The sequence below is a fragment of the Protopterus annectens genome, chromosome 4.part0 (assembly GCF_019279795.1).
Source record: "Protopterus annectens isolate FY-2018-M chromosome 4.part0, PAN1.0, whole genome shotgun sequence".
In the NCBI taxonomy this organism is placed as follows: domain Eukaryota; kingdom Metazoa; phylum Chordata; order Ceratodontiformes; family Protopteridae; genus Protopterus; species Protopterus annectens.
Window position 1 is genome coordinate 1,424,987,737 of NC_056733.1, and position 17,507 is coordinate 1,425,005,243.

Sequence of the window (17,507 nt, forward strand, 5' to 3'; positions counted from 1 at the left end):
AGAATGTAGTATTATGACCAAGGAAATGCACATAAAATATAATGCACTTTTTTTTTTTTCTTTCTTTTTTTTTTTTAATGCCAACTGGATATAGTATTTGCAGTGAAAATTATACTGCATCATTTATTTACTTTGTCAAATGCTGCATTAGGCAAATAAGTTTTTTTTTTCTTTTTTCCCCTTGTATTAGATTGATTGGTCATGAAACTGAAAAGAGCACTCTAAATTGTAACAAAAAAATTAAAAAAATGATTTTTGATAATGGAAGATGTCAATTAAACAGTTGGAAGCATGCATTATGGTTGTACTGTTCTGTATAAATTGTACCTTTACTTCCTCTAAGCAATAATGAAATGCCTTCAGTACTGTCTCTTGACCCCTGGAGGACATGGCTACCTTATTTCATCATTGTAATATGGGGATAGGGCAATGTTCATAACAGTCACAGAAGGGAAATGACCCATCCCTTTTGTGAGGTAGAAGAAGAAATATTTGATCAGGTGGACAAGTGAGATTTTACATGGTCTTGGAATTTTGTAAGTACTGGTAACTCTTGTGTAAATCTCAATTTTGTTTTCTTGGCCTCTTCAATCATGTATATAACTTAAGTAACTTTAGAATACAGCGACATGATCTGATGTAGTAATCATCTCTAAGCTTGGAACTTTGACTACATAAGTTATAAATCACTGTTTCAGAAGAAAATAGAATGGTAATACAGCCATCAAGAGCTGTGGAACACATCAGCAATAAAATGTTGATTTGTCTGACCATACATGCTTGCAATTTCATTTAGGGTACATTAATGGCAAAAAAACAAGTACTATGGACATACTTGACTAGTAATAATGTAGAAGTATGTTTTGGTGGTAGATTTAAAGATCTCTGATAATGTACTGGTAGGCAATGTCTGTTCAGGCAATGCCAAAGATGGGTAAACTTGATAGCTGGGATTCTTGTTGTAAAAGGCAGTCTGGTCTGACTAATGATTTCTTGACTAATCCACTGTAACTCCCGAACTTGCAAAACTTTGGTGTTTTAATTGCGGTTTAATTCTTCCATTTTAACCTGCTCCATCCATCTGGAATCTTGTATTCCAGCGGGGCATTCCCATCCCACCCTCTGAGGAAACATTTTCAGTCCCCCTTTTCTACATGGTGTTGGATTGTTGTGTCAACAGTCATCACCTCTCTTGATATTGCTCTCCTACCTTCTTTGACAGTTATGCCTGACTACTACAGGTCTTTGCTCACACAATCCTATCACTTCTTTGCTCGACACCCTTATTTCCTCTTGTCTGTCCTAAATCTTCACCAGATTGTCTTCTGCTTTTCCGAACGTGTCAATATACCACTGTAATCTGTTCCCTTTGGATTTCTGTGTAACTGGAGTTACCTTCATTTCTGCTCTGATGTCCTCATTTTTTTCTGTCTTACAGTGTGCATCATACTACCCATCTCGGGCATTTTATCTCCATCACTTCTAGCTTCCTCAACTGCTCTACCTTTACTGCCCAGGTTTTTGTATCCTACAGTAGTACTGGTCGCACCACTGTTTTTAAACCTTGCGTTTCAGCTTCTTTGTCAATATTTTAATACATTACCCTTGCCACTCTGTGCCAGTTGACTGCAGCCCCTCTGATTCTAGCTTTGACTTCCTTATTCAGAATTCTTTCTCCACCACCCCTCCCAGATACCTGAAGTTGTTAACCTGTTCCACTATTTTCCCTTCTGCTTCTGTCTCAATTCTCAGCTTCTGATTTCCCCCATTTCCTGCCATTACAGTTGTCTTATCTGTACTGTTCATAGTTTCATAGGTCAGTACAAGGCTAACTACCCTTGTGGGCCATTTTGAAGTCTAGCCAGTTATCCCATTTGAGAATCAAACCCTGTAACTTGTGTTTTTAAGGTAAAAATCTTAACCTTTATGCCAGAGCCCAAATTATGTCCCCTGTGTTTTCAGTTGTCGGCCCGTAATGCCACATCACCTGCATACAACTTTGTTCTTTCCACTTCGATCTGTATGCTGATGTAGTCCATCACCAGTATGAACATCAATGGGCTCTGAGATGAACCCCGATATGCACCCACTACCACTGGGAATCCCTCTGAGAGTCTGAACACTTTACTTGTCAATGGGTCATTTCACACAGCCTGCACTACTTCTACAAATGTTTCGTGGACCTTGAACCATCATAGAACTGCCCAAATTGGCTTTCTTGAGACCCTGTTACATGTTTTCTCAAAGTCTTGGAATGCTTAGTTGGATTCTCGCCTAATCTCTAGCCTGTTTACCACGGTCTCCCCGCCTAATCTCTAGCCTGTTTACCACGGTCTCCCCGCCTAATCTCTAGCCTGTTTACCACGGTCTCCCCGCCTAATCTCTAGCCTGTTTACCACGGTCTCCCCGCCTAATCTCTAGCCTGTTTACCACGGTCTCCCCGCCTAATCTCTAGCCTGTTTACCACAGTCTCCCCGCCTAATCTCTAGCCTGTTTACCACGGTCTCCCCGCCTAATCTCTAGCTTGTTTACCACTGTCTCCCCGCCTAATCTCTAGCTTGTTTACCACTGTCTCCCTGCAAATGCTGGGTCTGTTGTGCTACAGCCTAATCTGAGTCCAAACTGCTCATCTCCATCTTACTATCAAATCTACATATTTATCAATCACCCTGTCAGAGCTTTCATGCAATGTGACAGTTTGATACCTCCATACTGCTCACACGTGTCCACAGTTGTCCCCTTAGTTCTTGTACATTGGCACTAATGTGCTTATTCTCCAGGCATCTGGGATATGCCTTTCTCTCTACTGCTAGAAGTACCCTCAGGAGCAATTTCTCCCCTAACTCGCCCAACATTTTAACTGGTGTGACGAACTCTGAGCCTGCTGCTTTCCCTGACTTCCAAAGTCATCTCCTGTCATTATTTTTAAGCTATTTCCCGTTTTCCTATTAAACGGGATTTCAGTTTTGGAGTCAATCTAATAATGCTGAAATGGATTGGTGTGTCTCGGTCAAATTACTGTGCAAGCTGTGTCACTCCTCGTATCTTGAATATAACCTGTTCATTTCATGGTAAACATCTTTTCGTCTGACAATGCCTTCCCCCAGGATTTTTTCGAGTTGAACTCCTTATTTATTGCCAAAGCAGCCATCTCCATTTAAGATCTGAATTAGGTTTGACCGTCTTTTAAGAGGTAGGGACATTTTTAGGCCAGTGTGGTGTCATCAGTTATCAAGTTATATGTGGGTGAAGTTGCAAATGGATGAAAAATAGTTGTAATCTCAGATTAAAAAGAAATAACTGTTGCAAGGAGCAAGGCCCCTCCACCATCTATGTGTGCAGCACACCCCCCATGCCCTAAATTTACTAACTCTACAGTCTTTGAATCACAAAGAGGAGAGAGACTTTCAAAAAGGAGCTGTCTGTACTGGTGCATGCTTATAAAGCATATCAGAAAAATGTGTGGAAATGATAATCAGGGAATTTAAATTCATTAAGCTAAACTCTGTTGGAGAACGCTTCTTCCAGCTGATGCTCCAAAAGATGTAAAGGAGCGGTTTGCTTTCCACCTTGTCCACTAGTGTTTTTTTAGTTGAACAGTGGGTATTAAATCTCAGGATTACAATTGATTTGTGTTGAGCTTTCTTGCTTCCTCTCCTTCACTGTGCTAGTACATACAGTAGTATCCAAGGTCACTTTTTTCCTCATGTTTGTTGTCCCAGATGTTTAGTGACCACTGAGCCCATCCCAATATACACTGATCTATTTCACCATCCAACATCACTTTCTGAGCATTTTTTTTTCCAAGAAGGCTTGGTGTTTGTATTGACCTAGCTTAATGTGGTCAGACTGGTGGCCTAATGTTGACTTTTGGCCAGTCAAGTTGCAGTAGGATGTTTTCATTTTTTGTTTTTACTGAATCCTTAATATCCCAAAAGCAGACTACACATGCCTCTCAACTGTCCAGATTTTCACTCTGTCTAGATTTTTGGCTCGTATTTGCCACGGTGGTGCAGCGGTTAGCATTGTTGCCTCACAGCAAGAGGTTCTCTGGTTCAATCCTTGACTGGGGTGCCTTCTGTGTGGAGTCTGCATGTCCTTCCTGTGGTCGCGTGGGTTTCCTCTGGGTGCTCCAGTTTCCTCCCACATCCCAAAGACCTGCTGTAGGTGGATTGGACACTCTAAATTGACCCTAGGTGTGTGTGCATGTTTGCGCCTTCTGTAGAAGGTTGGGCTGGCAACTTGACACTGTAAAACTCCACTGCCAATCGTGAGCGGACAGGTGATCCGCTGTGGCGACCCCTAATCGGGAAAAGCCGAAAGAAGATGATTTTTGGTCTGTTCCTCATAAAATCTGTGGTTTCCTGGCAAACCACTGGGATGATCTGAGGACTGAAGTCACTAAATGACATACGAGTTTCAGACTTCAAATCCTTCAGAAAAATGCATCTTAAAACAAACCCTGTTACTCTAGAAACTTTGTCCCTATTTTGGGGACTTTGTACCCCCTTTTTGTTGGGCTTTCTCCAGATCTCTTGCACTAAGAGGTTGAGAGGTATGCACATGGTCTTGCAGTGTAAACGAAGCCTGCCTCTTTTACCAGGTATGTCTACAGACCTACATATCTTTACAGTTCTTTAGCTAGTACTTGGGCATCTGCTGGGGGGAGGGGTTGCTCAGTAACAGGGATCCTTATACATTCTCTTGGCAAGGTGATATTAGCCCTTCAGCCACTCAGTAACACCTTACCCTGCTAGATCTGCTAGTCTGTCTCCCTAAATTATGCATGTATTTGTTATGTGGTTGGTCAGAAATGGCCAAAAAATTTGCAAACTATAAGTCCTCCTCTTTAAGTACTGACAAATGTTTTTGCCATGTTTTGTCCTTTGGTGTAGGTTCTCTTCTATATCTGTGAGGTTGGTCTGACCAGGTAAATCAAATGCTAATATCTCCTCATTTTTGCATTTTGTAATTTTGCATAAATTTTTAACAAGTATTCACATTTATTGATAATGCTATGTTGCTTGACATTGCTGGCTTAATATTTTGTTTGCTATGTAAACAAAAGTGTCTAGCCACTAATACTGACAGCTTCCTGTCCACATTTGTTAAAGTCTCTAACATTAATCTGTAGAAATGACAATTTTTCACTGTAAACTATTTTACTTGCATTTGATATATGTTCTTCCAGCTACCCTGCCTTGCATCCCAGATAACATGTACTGCTAGTATAAGCAGCTGTCCTCTTTTTGATTAAGTTGAAACTTTAGACTGTTTTATGTTACAATTAAGTGATCAGACACACTAGATTACACTGGGCAGAAGTAAACTAGAATATCACCAGAATGCTCCTCACAACCCTTGACATTTTCAGTTTGTATGATTTTATAGAATCTGGCTGACTTTGTTCTTGTTTAAGTTTCTTACTATCGCAGCTTAATTCGTGTAACAAGCTGGTCTCACAGCTCTACTGCTTACATTACTACAGTGTAGTAATGTTTTCCCTCAACATGTTTCCATTTCTCTTTACCCTCTATATAAAATTTGTATTGTGATAAAGCATCCACTCTACGTTTTAAAAATAACTTCCCTTTGTGCTCTTTACATCTTCAGTGAAATGTTTCCCTCTTCCGTCCTCATGAGATTCTTTTAATGGAATAATTTTATTGTTTGGAAATCTTGCTTCTACTTTTTTGAATGCAAGTGGGGTGCTGTCCCTGTTCTTGCTACAGAACTTGAGTGATGCAGGATCCTTTCTCCTCTAGTATGGCTATGTGTAAGGAAATCTCATGGTATCAAATGCTTATATTTTCTGGAGCTCTCTACATCACTGCTGTCATCGTGTGTACTCAGTATTTGTACTTTATACAGTTTTTGAGACACTTAATTTTCTGCATGATTACTAGCCTTCTTGGCTGATGATGCGTTTAGAGTTGTAAATAACCAGGTGTGCTGTCTGCAGATATATTTCTGAATATAGAACACCAAACAGGAGCCAGTATACAGCAAGGAACTTTAATGTCTTCTGGTACCTCGGCTGAACACAGCCTTCAAAGGAATAATCAAAGACATACAGCTGCATCTTTTTATACATTTGCTAAATTGAATAATTAAACAATTCGTCAATTAATCAGTGCAAAAACACTTAACTACAAAGTAGAGTAACAAATGTTTTTTGAAAGAAGAATTTCAGGAGGTTAGAAATAGACTTTTAAATAGGGGTTATTCTGAAGATAATGTTACATATAGTGAACGTAGGGTTTTGGGTAATAAGAGTTTAAGAATTAATTCTGCACAAAGCTCTAATATTTGTAAAAATTCTGATTTAGTAAATAATGATAAAATGTTTTTTGTAACAAAATATTCCCCCTTTTCTAATATACTTAAATTTATTGTAGATTTTCTATGGTCTATTGTTTGTGACAATGATGAGATAGGATATTTGTTTCCTAAAAGGGTTAGTTTTTCTTATGGTAGATTTTCTAACCTTAAGGAACTTTTGAGTTTGAAATATAATACAAAGATTTTGAATGAAGGTAATGGTATGTTCAAATGTGGCAGATGTAAAATCTGCCCTAGGGTTAAAAAAAAAAAAAAAAAAAAAATCTTTCAGGCAGTGCTATTAATGGCATTAAATTTAATGCTACAACCAAAGGCAGCACAGCACACCAACAGAGCTCGGGAACAACGTATCCAAATAAAAATAAATAAAATCAATCACCATAAGCACGTTGTTCCCTGACGGCTGTATGTTATAAACTCCACTTGAACAAAGTTAATGAAAAGTTCACAAATCGCTGATACTACTCCTCTGTAGGAAAATGTAGCCAACAGTCCTGAGATAGGTAAAAACACAGCTTTATTCCAAAGTGACAAAAAGTGAGCGCTTTCGCCAATAGGCTTCTTCAGACTTTACAAATAGCACTCCTATGAAACAATTTAAATAACCCTCCCATTACAATGATTGGTGGGAACACTTTTCAAAATAAGCTCATAAAATTTAAGTAAATACATTATTAAAAACTTCAAAACCATCTGACTTCATATATATGTAGTTACAGTAACCATATAAACATAAATATAATAAAACAAAGGTATCAAATATAAAAATATACACTTAGAAATACGTGTATATAAGCATGTATGACAAACACAACTACATAGACATATAGATTGGGAAATTTATAACAGCAGAAAACATAATAATCAATCATTTGGGTCTGAAAATTCTTCTATTCTTCAAAACAGGTTTAATTTGAACTTTATCGTTCAAGCCTGGTGGTCATCAGCCCTCAACCTAATTATCCATCTAAGTTCACATTCAAGGGTCAAATTTATAACATCACCTCCTCTATAGTTGGTGGATATAAGTTGTAAAATACTAAATTTAAAGGTGTGATCTGATCCTGTTACCTGACAGTGTTTAGCTAAAGCGTTCACTTCAGACCCTATCCTAATGTGGTAGTTGTGTTCTCTAATACGATCTTTGAGGGTCCTGTTGGTCTTGCCAACATAAAATGAAGGGCATGCTACACATCTTGCCAGATAGACAACATTCTTACTATTGCAATTAGTGTCAGTATTAAAGTAAAACCTATACTTAGTAACTGGATGTATGAACATCATATCCTCGTTGATGTAGCCACAATGATTACACGTACCACAAGGCACTGTATTCCTATCTGTTCTAGCAACCACTTGCTTAAAATTCACATTTTTAGGTTTACATAACCTTTTTAGGTTAGGTTTATTTTTAAAGGCTAATCTCGGCTTTGGTCCTACTATCTTACTGATCTCACTATCAGATAGTAAGATGTCCCAGTGTTTATTAAACATCCCTCTCACTACTTTCGTATCTCTGGTATAAGCCATAGTTGGCCTAACCACCCCCATGAATGGTTGTAAGCATATATTGGAGTTTCTATTTTGCTCGGAGAAGTATGGTTTGGCTCTGGTGGTGCGTAAATTGTTGACCTCCAAGATAACCATCTCAATCAATTTATCATCATACCCCTTATCAATAAACCTCTTCCTCAGCTCTTCAACCTCCGTTTTATAACCATCATCCAATGGGTTAAATCTAGATGCTCTCATGAACTGACCTTTCAATATGTTATAGAAAATATGATGAGGGTGCATGCTGTCCCTGTGGAGTAATGTATTCCTATAACATAGTTTCCGGTGAATGGAGGTATTAAGTGCTCCACTGTCTAGCCTAAATACTTCTACATCTAGATATGAAATCCTAGTATCTGAATAATTCAAAGTAAATTTCAGGAAGTCAGTGGAAGCATTCAAATAGTCCACAAAACTTCTCAATGTTTCAGCATCTCCTAACCAAATAAAAAAGAGGTCGTCCACAAATCTACGGTATAACCCCACAAACTTCTTGAATAGAGCAGAACTAAATAAAAATTTGTCCTCCCATGCTGCTCACTTTTTGTCACTTTTATTCCAATCTCAGGACTGTTGGCTACATTTTCCTACAGAGGAGTAGTATCAGCGATTTGTGAACTTTTCATTAACTTTGTTCAAGTGGAGTTTATAACATACAGCCGTCAGGGAACAACGTGCTTATGGTGATTGATTTTATTAAATTTAATGCTACTGATAGATTTAACTGTAAATCATGTGGGGTTGTCTATATAGTGGGTTGTGGATGTGTTCCATCTAAGTATTATATTGGTCAGACTAAACGACAGGTAAAAATACGTATAATGGAACATATTGGTGGTGATAGGCATTGTAGAACTGATAGTCCCATTTCAGAGCATTTTAATAATATTCAATTCTGGCTGTTTGGATTCTTTATTTTTTTGTGTTCTTGGTAAACCAAGTGTTATAGGTCCTGGTAACTATTCACAAAAACTTCTGAACCTAGAAAGTAGACTTATTCTTAACTATGGTACTTCAGTGCCTAAGGGTTTGAATTTAGAAATGAATATTAACTTTTAATATTCTAATAAATTAAAATATGAGTGTTTTACTGTTGCTCTACTTTGTAGTTGTGTTTTTGCACTGATTCATTGATGAATTGTTTAATTATTCAATTTAGCAAATGTATAAAAAGATGCAGATGTATGCCTTTGATTATTCCTTTGAAGGCTGTGTTCAGCCGAGGTACCAGAAGACATTAAAGTTCCTTGCTGTATACTGGCTCCTGTTTGGTGTTCTATATTCTATTTTCCTGTGTTTTTTTGAGATATATTTCTGAGTCAGACCCACCATTTCCACATCTTCACATTGAAGCTGAACAGGCCAGTTGTCCTACTGTGTTAGTGGTTTGCTCCATTGTCTGTTATGAGATTACCCCTTCCCCTGCCTCATGTGCAGAAGACCTGTGAGGTATGTTCTCTTTTATATATGTATTTTTGTGTGTGTGTGTGTGTATGTATGTATATGTGTGTGTGTGTGTGTGTGTGTGTGTGTGTGTGTGTGTGTGTGTGTGTGTGTGTGTGTGTATATATATATATATATATATATATATATATATATATATATATATATATTTATATATATTTATAATACACACAATGTATGTACATATGTATACGTAATCAGTGTGTGTGTAATTTTTTTTTTTTTTTTTTATATCTTCACCAACATACACCTTTAGTTAATGTCTAGTTCTCTCTAAAGCGTAACTTGTACTGAAAAGGAGAATCTGGTAATCTGGTTGCCAATACAGCTCCCTGAAAATGCAGCTTGAGTATGCACATTGTCCTAATGCATGTACTCCGGCTTCATTCAAGGAAAATATATACAACAAATGGGAAAAGGTGTGGGTTTTGTGTGTGCAAATTGTGACAAGCTCCCCTACACATCCCATGCCCTTTACTTTTATTATTCTGACCGCCCTCCATGCTTACTATTCTCGCACACACACTGCAAAATTCAGTAACTTGCAACAATCTAAGAAAACCAGTGAAAACAATTCTACCAGGTAGCTTAGAAAGAATCCACCCAACTGTTGCTGGATTCTTTCTAAGCTACCTGGTAGAATTGTTTTCACTGGGTTTGCTGTTTTTCATTTCTGGGGCTTTTTATCAACAATCTAAGAAAAGCAGACTTGTTCTTTCTCCAGGATATTATGATTTGGGAAAACACTAAAATACTACATAACCAGCGCAGCTTCACAGTGCAGAGAGGTGAAGCATGAAGGTGAACCGGTGGCTAGGGTACTAGGATGGGGGCAGACTGGGGAGGGTGGAATTTAAGCACCTGGCACTGGCTTGTCTATTCAGGCAGTAGACAGCTGAATCAGTCCACTATATTGCAGAAGTACCTACTGGAAAAATAGGTGTTTGGCATGCAGTAGTCTGGGCCAGGGATGGGCAAGGATTTTTTGGTAGTCTTCATGGGGAATGTGCATGCCAAAAGGACAAAGTACAGCAGTCTGCCACAGCCTGTGGGGGACGAGTTGGGTCAAAACTGGAAAATACCCTTCACAGCTGCAGCAAAAGCTGCTCTTATACCAGTACTGGGGAACAAATGGTGAGTGGCAGTGGCAGAAGGGATTGGGTGAAGCAGAATGGAAAGGGCACCACAGTTCATTCCTGGCATGAGAAGCAACATATGAGTAGTTACCCCGAGCACTGGAAATTTGTGAGCAACAGTGTGTATGCTGAATCAGAACTATGCGAGTCATTTGGGTCACTTCCCACCATACTGTCCTCCACAGTATGCCATTCTGGTCAGTTGTGTAGTTTGAGCATTGGTCACGCTCCCAGCACAAACTGTGACACTATGGGGTATCTATGCACATGGTGCTCTCAAAATGGCAGCTTGTAGGTCTGCAGAGGGGCATAATACCTCAACAAATTAACTGTGTTCATAACATTAAGGCTATGGAATACTTATCAGTGAAATTGTTGAATGATTAATACTGCTCCTGCTTCAGAAAGTCATCTCTCTTAGATGCTTCCCAAAAGAACAGTGCAGACACAGCAGCAGCTTCGGTATGAAGCCCTGTTAGGATTTACAAAGTCACTACAAAACATGTGTTATTAGAAAATGTTCAGTTTCAGTAGGAATAGCCAACAACTACCAATTCAGTTTCCCAATTTGTTTTTTTTGTGTGTAGATATGGACTTGTCCCTAGATTAACAGTTAACCTATGGAATTCTGGGAATCCGAAAAGGAGGGCAGCTAAATCTCTATTCAAAGCGGTTAGGAATGAAAGATCAAATGGTCACCGACGACTCACACTTTTCTTTAGCCAAAACTGTAAGGAGTGGAACATATTAAAATCTGAGCCTTAAAACACTCTTCACTTGTATGATATCTACCAAGAGGATAACTTTCTGGTCCAAAAACTTGAGCCTTCATTCTATGTGCTCAGAAACAGTGACTTGGGAGATTACCCCTCAAACGGTCCCCTGTTGAAATTCAAATACAGGATAAGCTAGTAAAAGCTCCGAAGAAGGCATGCTGACAAGACTGAAAAATGCAATTTGATATAAGAATAAGTAAAAATCCTGACCCAGCAAATGTGCCCAAATATTTGGTATCCGAATCAAATCTAGCTGTCAAAATGGTAAGGCCTTTTTGTGTAACTAATAAATCTCCACTTCAACATTGTTTCCTGGTGTTAGCTTAATGTATATTTTAATCTCAATCTTTATGGATGGCACAGTGGTAGCATTGTTGCCTCACAGCAAGAGGTTCTCTGGTTTAATTCTCAGCTGGGGTGCCTTCTGTGTGGAGTCTGCATGTCCTCCCTGCATTCATGTAGGTTTCCTCCAGGTGCTCCAGTTTCCTCCCACTTGTACAAACACATGCATCTGGAGCATTTCTCCCCGGGCCTCTGCTGAAAATTGGCTTTGTTCCAAGTCCGACTTTCCCAGTAAACAAATGTTAAATAAATAAAATCCACCTATTCAGTTGATAATTCCTTTGGTGAAACTATAACTTCATATAGAACAGCTGAGTTACAAGGCCCTGACCCAAAGCTGAAGTAGTGGATCTTCTGTGAGGGGCAATAGCAGAGAACTTTGTAATGGAAGGAAAAGCAATTCTTTCCACCTTGCATCTACCAGAATCAACTTTGGCCCCTCTCTCCTAGCCATTAACTACATCTTTGGAATATGAACACAGGCAGATTTCTACTTGTGCTTCCTTGATGAGGGCTTTATCAGGGTTTGTCGAGTTCTTATCTAGAACTCCTCCAGTTGAGCATTTCCTTTGTAAGTCGAAGGGCCGTATGAACAAAAATCTCCAGGTTCTTTTGATAGTCATGGTTTCCCACTACTGGCTGATTTAATCATTTCACCTGAAGAGATGTGTCACTACAAGCATACACCTGAATGAGTACAAAGTCCCACAGATCTGTTAATATATTGCATAAGTAGCCATGGTGAGTACTTGTTTACATATAGCTTACTTACCTGGTGAACCTTATGGTAATCTTTGGGTACCTGATGGTTCCATCATATCTCCCTTGGTGCTCCAAGAAGCTTTAATTGTGCTGGAGAACACAATTCCACTTCAGAGAGACACCATACTGGTACCCTACCCCATATCTGATGCATATGATTGCACTTATAATTATTGGGAGGTGTTCTGCAAATGCTCTACACAAAATGTTATGAAATGTCAACATCCATGACTGTATCTTTTTGCTCAGAGAAAAGATGGGAAGGATAAACCCAAAAGGCTTGGCCATAGGATCCCATATCTTCATCCCACACATTTCTGAGAGGAAATCTTCACATTCCACATGTGCAGCTTTGCATCTTGTATCACAAGACTCCTTTTACTGATGTATCACAGTCCAAAGGAGCTACAGGCCAAGATTGCTATGGGACTGCCCCTGCCATAAAACATGCTCCATGTAGTGAATTCTGTCCTTTGTGCTACTTCTTTGGTGTCCAACAGACAGCCCCTGTTTAAGAGAAACTCTTCCTACTTTTGAGCAAGGTCTGGCTTCTCACTGTGTTAAGTCCCAAGGAATTTCCCATCATCCACAAGTACCACAGAAGCTGGTCCTGAGACTTTGCCACCATCAGTAACTGAGGTGTAGCAACTTTAATATCCTATCACCAATATATTCACATCTGGGACCATGTAACTGGTTAAATCTTGCCAAAGGAAAGCTCCTCCTTAGATAATTTGGTTCCCATTGGAAGCATGAGGAACCCAAGACTGGATGGGATACCTCTGATTGAAGTAAAGGGACATCCTCCATGGTCAGCCCATTGTAAATATCTCCCTGGTGCTTCATCTGTGTTTGTGCAGGGCATATATCTACAAGATTAAAAAATAAACCGACATCACAATTCCTGATGGCTGTTGGAATCATGGCTCCTCCTAGTCAACCTTCACCCTGTTGATGCTAAATGAATGGAATGACTGACTAAGGAGCCTTCTCAACAGAAAGTTGGGGGGGGGGCAAAGAGGGAAAAATTAAAGACAATGGCTACAGAAATAGTATCCATGTCCTCCTAATAATTAAAAGAACACCTCCACCTTGCTCTACCATCTCCCTCCCCAACTCCCATTTACACCTGGGAGGAGGAAGACCTTGTAATTTAAATATGCTAGCATTTCTGTATTCACTCTCTAATCATGCCCACTAGTTTACAATAACTTTTCTAACTGTTCAATTTGAATTGACTCTATCTCCATCTTTGAAGGTGAAATAATTGCTGTTATGTTGTGTGTAGCACATGACCTCCTGTACCTTGTACTGTTGATGTGATTTATAGAGAATGTAATGACATCCAACTACCCCTTTTAAAAGCTGTTGCCTTCTAGCCAAGCAAATGCTCTTAAACTATCACTTGTTTGCTCCACTTTGACCATTTCTAATCAAAGATGTTTTAACAATGCAACAAGTGCCATTTCCCCCATTTAAAAACCTAGCATCACATTGGTTCTTGTGTATTTAATTTTTTGTTGGGCTGGGGGGGAAAGTGGTTAAGCATTCTGGAGTAGGAATGCTTTGAGAATTATCATATGTCAGACATTGGCTGTAATCTAAATTGTCCAACATGAGATGTTAAACAGCCTGGTTCTTCACTAAATTAATTTGTATGCAGCTTAAGGTGACAAAGGAGGCAACAGCAGCAATATGCGTCCGGAATTTTGGGGTAAATGATGGTCTTTAAATTGTCCATGAATATACATCCCACTCTGTTGGTGACTCTCTTCTGTGGTTTGACTCTGCTGATTATGATATTTGCCTGTAAAATATGAAGTCCTCCAACAACTGATATAGAGGGACATTACAGAAAAATGGTTTCTGTAACATATTGGTTTACTATCCATACTGCATATAAAGGAAAAACAGTTTTGAAAAATGGGTAACAGTCTATTTTGTCCAATGGCTAGTTCATAACTACCATCAAAATGCAATGCTTGTCTGCCGAACTGTTTTAGGCACTATAGATCTAGTGAATCTCAAATAATATAACTACTAGTTTTCTCAACAGCACCGTCCACACCTTTTAAGTGGAAAAAATCTGGACAAAGCTAGAACTATTTTTCTTATAAAATTGGAAATTTATTAGAATAATAAGTTTTAGATCAGCATGTATTTTCCAAATGATTTGAAGTCTGAAACTCAAATGTATATTCATTGACTTCACTCCTCCATGATTTCCCAGAAAACCACCAATTTTGAAAAACAAACCAACAGACAAATGGGGACATTTTATAAAAATCTGCACATTTGACAGGTATGGTGTCATAACTACAAAGCAGCTGGGTTAAAAGACCAAGTTAAATAGACTGGAGATTGTGTAGCAAGTTCCAAGATCTTCAGATTCAAGTGTTCATATTATGAAAAATTTAAGATGCTCAAAGTAAAAAGCTAAGTTACTCAGATAATTTTGAGGGACTATATCTCCCCATGAATTAAAACACAAGTTCCTTTCACAGAGAATCATACCTGTGCTTTAAAGGATTGTGTTCAAGTACCTGTAGAATCAAAAAATGCACATAATTTAAAAGTGTAGATGATAAATGCAGTCGAAGTAAAACAGGGCACAAAAAAGCCAGCTGCCTGATTCAATGAAAACAATGGCCAGGATGAGCACCAAAAGACAAAACCCACCCTAACCAGTCTTCTGTGAATGAATGAGACTTCACTGGTGCTTACCAAGGAATTATTGGTGAATTAAAAATTGTGGTAGTGATTATTAATTTTAAAATAGTATATGACTACAGGTAAAGAATATACAAGAGCTGGATAATGCACCAGTCTACACAAGTCACTGCATCTGAAACATCACAAATTAATGAAGTTGTAATGCAAAGAATGGAAACCTGATGGCTGCTTTTCCACTTAAGGAGCTAGAAATGATGGTAGTGAGCTTGCTTGTAAGGAATATGCTAGGGTAAGATGGGCTGCAAACACATCTGTATAGGTCATGCAGCAATCTGGTGATCCAACTCCTCTGATAGTATGAGATGATGTGGGTAAGCGACATTCCATCTTTTACTCAAAACAGCTATACTAGTGGTACTACCTAAGCTTGAAGAAAGATCATTTTCCTCCAGCTTTTTCGCTCCATATCATTGATTCTAACTGCCACGGTTCTGGTTTACCAGATTACAAGTGGACCAAACTGGGTTGGTAACAATGTACATAATTGGAATGCATTATTTGCACTGGATGCCCATTAGTGGTTTGCCTGAACAGTTCCTGCAGATTTTGATGTGATGGCATGGGAAGTACCTAGAAGACTTTCAGAAATATTAGAGCTTCTAGACCACTTAGAATAGTTGTCCAGCTTCCATTATAACCAAACGACAACATTTGGGAAACAGTTTGCCGACACCTCCTTTCTACATGGTCATTTCCCTGTCTTCAGATTTGCCATAGAACCTCTTTAGCCTAATGATGATATGGCATTCATGTTTGGGCTTTTCCCAGCTGTAATGTTATGAAGGCAGTCTAGGAAATTGTGCTTCCGCTTGTCAGCTTCTACTTTCATTATCAAGGATCACTGTCAATTCAGAGGTATAGATGAATAAAGATCTGCCTTATGGTCCAGTTGACCCAGATTTGATTAGTGGCTTGAATGACTGACCAGCTGGGAGGGATAGAAGTGTCCATCCTGGGTGGAAGTGTCTTTATCACTGATGCTCCTTAAGAGATCCAAAAAGAAGTTGCCCTCAAATGTAAAAGCAATGAATGTGGGTTGGTGGGGGCAGGGAAGTGGATAGAGCAAATGGCTGAGCCCACAGGATGCCCTTAAGATCCACAACCATCCCCAGCAATACTGAAGCAAGTTCAAGAGTGTAAAAGACAAACTGGTACACCCATTATGGATGTAAAGAACTGGGGGCTGGGCCAGCAATATGAAGTCTCAAGGGCAACCAAACAAAAAAAAAAATGGTTATCTGAGGGCAAGAGTTTCCAGAGGATGTAACATTTAATTCAAAGCCCTACCATCCTTCAGCCATCAATATTCCATCCTATCAAAAAAGCAGTTCTATTCCAACTGTTTGTCTTAAGCACCTGAAACCCAACTGTATTGAAGCCAGGGGCTCTAGCATCTTGTAGCTTTCATAGGCTGCTGCTTGCATTCAAACTCGAACATGAGTTTGGGCAAGCAGCCATTGTGAGGGAGTGCTGCTCCTGCTTTAACTCAGATGAGTTCACCAAGCAGCCGTGGTAATGGAGTAGGAGAGGAAGTGGGTACAGGATTAAGGACTGAGAAGAGAGTTTGAGTTAGGGTGTGATGGCGAATTTCAGTTTAGAGAGGGTAGAGTTTTAGGGTTAGGGAATGATCAAGGAATTTAGCTTTAGGGAGGGGAAGGTTTAGGGTGAGGAAGCAAGGAGTCTAACTGGGAACTGAGTTGTGAGTATTAGGTTTAGATTCTGGTAGGCTATGTAGTGTAAAGGATAGGTGTTGGGCTATGGAGGAATGGGAGATTGGACGAGGAGTCCAAGCACTTGCTGCTTTGAGTAAGTGATAGTGAGCACATCAGCACCTATAGTAGAACCAAACAGTAATACTACAAGGCAAGCTCTATTCATTTTCCTATCATAAAACCATCCTAGACATCCTGCCAAACCAGAAATGCAATAGAATTCCAAATCTTTATTGGTGCCAAAAAGACAAAGGAACTCATGCCTATTTTACATTTAAATTACCTAAACACTACATTCTAACAAAACCTTTCTAATGGTCACAATGAAGTCATTCATCCAAATATTATCAAAAGGAGACTAGCACTTAATTCAAAGAATGAAACCTAAACCTACAAAATTTGTCAGAAAGGAGGATCTGTGCGATGTATAGTCTTCAGGTTCCTTCCCCAGTCCACACATTATGTTTCTCTTTAACCTCTTAACATTTCATTTATTGCATTTCAGTCCAGCAGCATTGCAGTTGGGAAGCCAAGATTTCCCCATGGTTCCTCAATCACTTTATGCTCTGACTCCTTCCAGGGAGTCCCTGCTTAAGTCCTTCTCAGAATTGGTGAATCGTGCAAAATCCCAGTTAACATCAGCTCAGTTGGTGGCTTTCATTGGCTGCCAAATGAATGCAGTACAT